This window comes from Talpa europaea, assembly GCF_964194135.1.
Source record: "Talpa europaea genome assembly, chromosome: 4".
Lineage (NCBI taxonomy): Eukaryota > Metazoa > Chordata > Mammalia > Eulipotyphla > Talpidae > Talpa > Talpa europaea.
Genome location: NC_140070.1, coordinates 30399004 through 30405949, shown reverse-complemented (window position 1 = coordinate 30405949; position 6946 = coordinate 30399004).

The following is a 6946-nucleotide window of genomic DNA, read 5'->3' as shown; positions in this document are numbered from 1 at the left end:
GGGTTGCTGTGACATGGCTGCCAACACTGCCTGTGTATTTGGGACTTACGTATTTGGAATATAATTGTTTTTTTTTTTCTCCATCGTCTCTGTAAATGAATGTATTTGAATTCCCTTGGGCATTTTGTTTCTGTGATGGATAAAATGATCTAAGATTTGATTCCTACTGTTTTCCTGCAGACTGCCTTTCCACATGTATACACGCCAAACGGGAAAACCAGAATTTCCATTGTGGCTGACTATAAAGTTTATTCAATGTGATGTGAAGTAACATGGTATATATTTTTTGGTTACTTGCAGATACAGTTTCAAGAAAGTAACAATAATTGGCTTTTAAAATTTATTTGCATATATATATTTACATCATTTTTCATTTTTTTACAATGTTTGCTTTCTTTTCTCAGGTGTAGTCCCCATCTAATTTCCACCACTAGTTCCCTGTGCACCATCACCATAGTCCTTTGTGCTTATCCCTCCCACATTTTGATCCCTCTTCCTTCCTCTCCCCTGCAGAATGTCTCCAATTTATAGTTGTCTACTTATTTCTGTTTTGTTTTATTATGTTTCTTTAATTGTTATTATTTTTTAATCATTGGCTTTTTAGATATACAAGGCGCTAATGGGTCCAAAAATTGCCTTTCTCACATAAGCCATTTTCTCCTTTTCCCCACTTAAATAAAAGTTAAAAATATAGATGTGCTATTCCCGGCCACTTGTTTAGCTATCTGTGTACCTACGTATCTTTGTACTTGTCTACCTACCTATTATTTTTCTGTATTATATGGTAGCCAGGCACCTGAGGACACAGCCTCGGAAGAGAGAAAAGCAGAGTCTGGCTCACAGCCCCCACCTCGCCGTCCCTTGCTTAGCAAGGCCCCTGGCCTGGGTGGGCCTCAGTTTCCTCATCTGTAAAACAGAGGAGATGGAGATGACCATGTAGGTTCTTTCCAGCTCAGTCTCAGTGAGGTGGGAGCAACCAGTAACTTTTCTGAAATCCTTAGAAAAATAACTGTTACAGAAAAGCCTTCAAAATAAGTGATGATGAAAAGTTAAAGAAACTCTCATTGGAGTAACCTTTTCAGAATGACCCTCCACAGTGGAGGCGCCTGCTCCCATCACAAAACTGAAGGAATAGTTTCTCAGGAGTGAAGATAGAACACACGCAGAGAAACAGCACTTCTCATATGATGCATCATCATACTTAATGAATTTTCTGTGAGAATTCTGTATTTTAGGAACATGTGCCGCTAGGTTGTTTCTTAGACCACTCTTCCACCAAGGCAGGGGCTGTCTTGGTGATTCCATGGCTTCAGCTCTTGCCACTGCATGGTGCCTGTCTAGTCCGTGTGCAGCATGGCCTCTGCCCTGGCTCTCAGACCAGGTAACTGCCTGCCTGGCCCTCCACCTGACGGCCGCCCGCATCAGGCTCACCTCTCCCCTCCTCTCTTCGCACAAACCTTTTTCTCTCTGGATTTCCCTAGTTCTGTCACTAGGTACAGCCCTGCCATCATGTCACCTCCTTTCTCCCCCATATTTTAGTTACCTAATCTTCTTAACCCTGTCTCCATCATCCACCTGGAACTTTGTCATTTTTGCTGTCACCACCTAGTTACTCTAGTTCAGGCTCCAATCACTCTTAACCTGGCCTACTATCAATGCCTCCTTCTGTGAAGTCACCAGATCCACCAGATTAAACTGTATCGGATCAAAACATCTCTGTAAAAAGCTTCCACTGAAGTTGACTGGCGTAGACATCCTCAGTGGAGGATGTCTGTCCAGCTCTCCCCTGCTCCTACCCCCACCCTGCGGCTCCAGTGCAGCTGGAGGCCTGCCATCTCAGTCACAGAGCTAGGATTTATTTTTTCGTTTTAATTTCCTTCCTATCCATATCTGACCTGTTATTTTTCACCCCCCTACTTCTAAGGCACCTTCTCTAATCTCATGTTCTCATCCAAAAATAATATATTCTTCCCCTGGGTTCTCTTATTTGTGTCAGTCTCATGGACTTTATAACTTACTGCCTTGTATGCAAGTTAATTGTGTATATGTCTGATTTCCCACGCTTGTTAAAGGCAGGAATTAGGACTTGTTCATCTGCATACTCTTCGTGGCGCACAGTGCCTCATAGTAGGCAGGCACTAAATAAACATTTATTAAAGTAAAAATAGCGGTGGTGTTTTTGTTGTTAATATATATGTGCTGATAGAATTAGCATGTGAGTGCCCTGTGAAAATGTTCGTGGAGTGAATACGCATGGAGACAGACATCTCTCAGGAATGTCTCAGACATCACAGCTGTCTCATCTCGGTCTCTCCAAAGTTATCCAGCAGCATTTCTTAAATTGGGGAGTATACCAGTAGGAGGTGTTTTGAGCCACAGGGTATCCTGATTAGGCCGGATTATAAAGAAATCTTACATCGTTGCAACCCTCAGTGGAAGGAGAGGCATCCATGCTACAGGTGTGTCTCATAACTTTACTAGCCAGAAAACCCTCCCAGAAGCCTCTCAGCAACTTTCCCCCATGTCTTTGTGACTACCAGTGCCTCACTTGACTTGCAAAACCAGCAATGACAGGGAATGTGGGGTGACTAGTCTATGGCTGTGGGGGGGAAGTGCGACCTCCTTGAAGAGGCAGGAATGCTGGGGTTGAGTGACAAGTGGGAAGTGACTGTGATAGGGGTGAAGGATGTCCTGAGCAAACTCCATGCAGGCTTTGTGGACTCCACCCCCCACGACACTGGGAACTACAAATCCCATGATCACCAAAGGGGAGGTTGCGAGGACCCGAGGGTGGAGTTAAGCAACTAGGCTCTCAGGTTTGGATATTAACTGGCCATGTGGCCGGGGGTTGCCCCTTGGCCACGCTGTGTGCTAGGTTTTTGCCAGCTCACCAGGTCATTGGGATTCCAGGTCAGCGGAACAGGTAGGACACATTTACGAACTTATCTCACTGTTTTTCTCCCTGAGTTATTCATTTCCCACTTCCCCTTCCCTTGTAAATAAACCTTTCATCAACCTTTTGTTATGTCTGCAGTTTAGCATTAATAAGTCCCCTTTAAGCATGCGGGTGAGGTCCCACAGTCAGGCAACCCCATTTTATATCGGGGTTTGCCCTGTAACAGTTGCAGAGACCACTAATGAGGCCACAGCAAGTACATGGTGCATGGCATCTCACAGAGAGGTCAGGGTGGAATTTGAAAGTGGTAAAGCACTATTCTAGAACAGGGGTGTAAACATTTGATATTAATTATTCATGTTTTTGTGCTTAAATCCCTAATTCCTGTTCATAGTTAAACTGCTAATTATATTTTACCTTTTTTCACTTTGGTCAATAAAGAGTGTCTTCTATAAATACAACAATCCAGTTTGTATCAAAGACTACCAGATTAGGTGAATTTCAACATCCTACTTTTAATTTTTCCATTACATTAAAATTGTTTTCCGCATAAATGTGACAAATGAACAGAAAATTTCTTGACATATCGAACTGCCTTTTGAAAGAGATGTGACAACTGTAAAAAATTGTATCTATTGGAAAAGACTAGGAGGAGATAGTTAAAAATACAGAATGGCAGCGTTTGAGATTTCTAACACACCTTTTGTTTAAATTTTGACATAAGCTGTAAAACGCATCGCCAGTGTTTATCTTAAGCTATATATTTGTATAGGCTGTTTCACCAGGGTATTGAGCTGACATTTTTCTTTGTGATCAGTACATTGTTTCTCTTCTAGCTGCATGCAATTTAAATTCCAAGTTGATGGAAATGTGAGATGTTTTTCGTCTGATACTTGATTAAACCCTCAGTGTCAGTTGGCTTGTAAACTGGCACCTCCATCTATGCAAATCCTGTCACAGTTCTGTCCAGCTGACAACCTGTATCAGTTTGACAGATCACAAGTCATGGCTAGACAAAGTTAGACGCTACAAATTGGTGAGGGGAGGCTTTGTTCAGTAAGACGATTACAGCTGGCAAGAGGGTCCAGCTTGAAGTGAACTGGACTTCCTCCAAACAAAAGACCAGCTATCTGGGTTTTGTGGTTGGTGCTTCCGTCTGGCAGGAGGCAGTGGTGCAAATAGGAGCAAGGCGATGTTTGCATTTCAGAGACAGTTCTGGGTCCTTTGAGCAAACAGCTTAAGGTGGTTGTTTTAAAGGATGGAGGTGGGAGTTCTAATTGGAAGCTTTCTAAAGTACCTGCTCTAAGAAGGTGCTTGGGATCCAAATGCAGACCAGCAATTCGGGCTGGAACACAGTAACTTCTGGCTGCATGTGGCTCTCTCAGGCAGGCCTTTTACGGGCACAGTGCATGTGCTAAGGTCACCTGGGGACAGGGCCTTAAACTGTCAGAAGGATGCTGGAGCTGGAGTTTGGTTGATGTTTTCAATGCAGAGGTTGGACAGAGTTGTCATCTGCCAGAATCTGCAGTCCTTTCTCTGCCTCTTCTGTGCAAATGGTCTGAGTCTCCACTTTATCCTGTAGTCCTTCCACTAACGTCATTAAATTTAAAAAAAAAAAAAATGGTTGTTTCTTTTCATTTGGGTGTTAGAAAGTCTTATTTTCATGTGGGCTGCCACAATCACCGATCTGAGGAAGGTGCTGAAAAAGTAAAGAGATGAAAAATGAACAGTTTACATATTTGTAGGAAACATTGATAAATACTTTAAACTAGACAGGTGAAATAGTTTCTGAGATTAGATGTCTGTTAGTTAAATCACCTATTGATTTTATTTTTTTAAAAAAGATCTATTTATTTATGCACATAGGAGCTGGGGTGCAGGCCAGAGATGCAGGGGATGAGAGGATCCACTAGAGACAGAGTGGGGAGCAGAACAGGCAGATCTACTGAAATACACTGCTAAGAGGAGCAGTGGGTGAGACAGGAGAGGTCTGCTGCGCCATTGGGTTTCTCCCTGGCCAGGGATCAAACTCGTGTTGCAGTGGCTGCAGATAGCTTCATAGTGCTGCGTCTTAACCTCTGGTGTCACTGGAGGCCCCAAACCACCTATTGATTTTAATTTCTCTCTTAATAGGGTCTTATTTAGAGACAATTTCTAAAACTTCTAGGCAAAATAGCCAGACAACTTCTCAGCTCTTTTATTTATTATTAAATAGCTCCAAGAAACGTATGTTTACCTGATTGTAGGGTAAATAGCAACATGTCAGGCTTTTCTGCCCTCCTACCGTTGGATTAGATGCATGCCTGATGGCAGACACCTGGAGGAGGGTGTGGGCATGCATGGGTGGGTACACTTGGGCTGAGACTGGCTTATCAGAACAGAACTACCAGAAGGATAACAAGTGAGAGAGCAAAAGGAGCAGAGAGAACGAGAGCAGAACCAGCAGAGAAGCAGAGGTCACAAGAGAACACCCGAGAGCGCAGAAGGAGCGGAGATTTGCTGGGAGCTCGAAGGCCTGCCAGCCTCCTGGTTGCTGCCCCCCCCAACCCGCCCCACCTGGTAAACTGGTAAACTGCCATGTACCTGGTAAACTCAAAAGCCTGAAAGAAGCCACCGAGGGCTCTAGGATTCCTCCTTTACCCCGGCTGCTCGGGATGTAGAGATCCTGCCCTGCGCCCCTCCTGCCATTACACTGATATATTTCAGGAACAGCAAAAGAAAATATGCCTGAGAGCTGACATGGTTGCACATACATGCACACTGCTCTTGGAAGCATTTCATATGAAGTTCACATTCAGCCTTTGTAACAACCTGAGGAAGGTACATTATTTGTTTGCCCGACAACTATGCGATGAAGAGCTTTGCTACCAGATGCATGTCGTGGCAGGGGAGGAGCTTATGGCAGGCAATGAAGGAGGAAGTAAGATGGGCAGACCCGTTTAGTTAGAGTTACTAGCTGCCTGGCCTTGAGACAGCGTTTTGAAACATGCTAAAATAAAGGGCATTCTGGAGGCAGCCCCACACCATGAAGCAACACCTTTGTGGACCAAGGTCAGCCTCGTCTGCACATTCTGGGAACTAAACATCCTCCAGCCAAGGAGACCCTGGCACTCAGACTCCATAGATGGCTGGAATCAACTAGACAAGGACCTGTCATGGAATTCAGCCAGTTCAAGACAACAGATTACTAACCAACACACCCGCCCCCCTTTATTTCAAATAAAGTATATAAATGGATGCTTCTTGCCCCTCAGCAGCTACCCACTCGAGATCCCTCTCTGTTCAGAGAGCTTTCCTGTTCTCCTTATTTGACAATAAACATCTTGTTTTTGTCTTACTCTGGTCTCAATGTTGAATTCATTCCTCTGACGTAGACAAGGGCTGGGAAGGGCTGTTGAAGTCCCGCTCTCAGGCCTGGCCTGATTCATCAGTACTGCAGATGAGTCTAATTTTCCCACAGGGCTGACTCACTAGGAGTAGTTACTCTTTTCCAGTCAAGGAATAAAAAAAATGGATACTGGGCAAATCTGAGGGGTGCCCAGTTGCCTTAAACTGTTGAAGAGAAACACCCATGTTGCCCAAACTAAGGGTCCGTGGCACCTGTGCACATAAAGGCAAAGAAAGCAGACTCTTTGTGTTCAAAGATTTGATTGGTGAGAAGTTCAAAGGGGAGAGAGGAGAAAGGACTTCAAATAATAGACCTCCTTTCAAACTCTGAAATCAACAGTTCCCCAGCTGATGAGGCAGGACCCAGAGCTAAGCAGCCAGGTGACTAGTGAAGACACTAAGAGAACAAGTCCAGGGCACACAACGGCAGGAACCTTAAGCAAGGTCAGGCAGGTTCCAGACAGCTGGGACCAAAGGAGTGTCAAAATGAACCATATAAGCTGAACCCACAAGAAGGCCATGATAATGGTTTCCACTGTCTCTGCAGAGCCCACCTGCCAAAGTGCGCTGCCAAGACCAGACACCAGGAGCAGCCTCCCCATGTCTCTCATTCCTCTTCATTTTTCACCAATATATTCATTTTATTCCTTTCTCTTTCCCAGC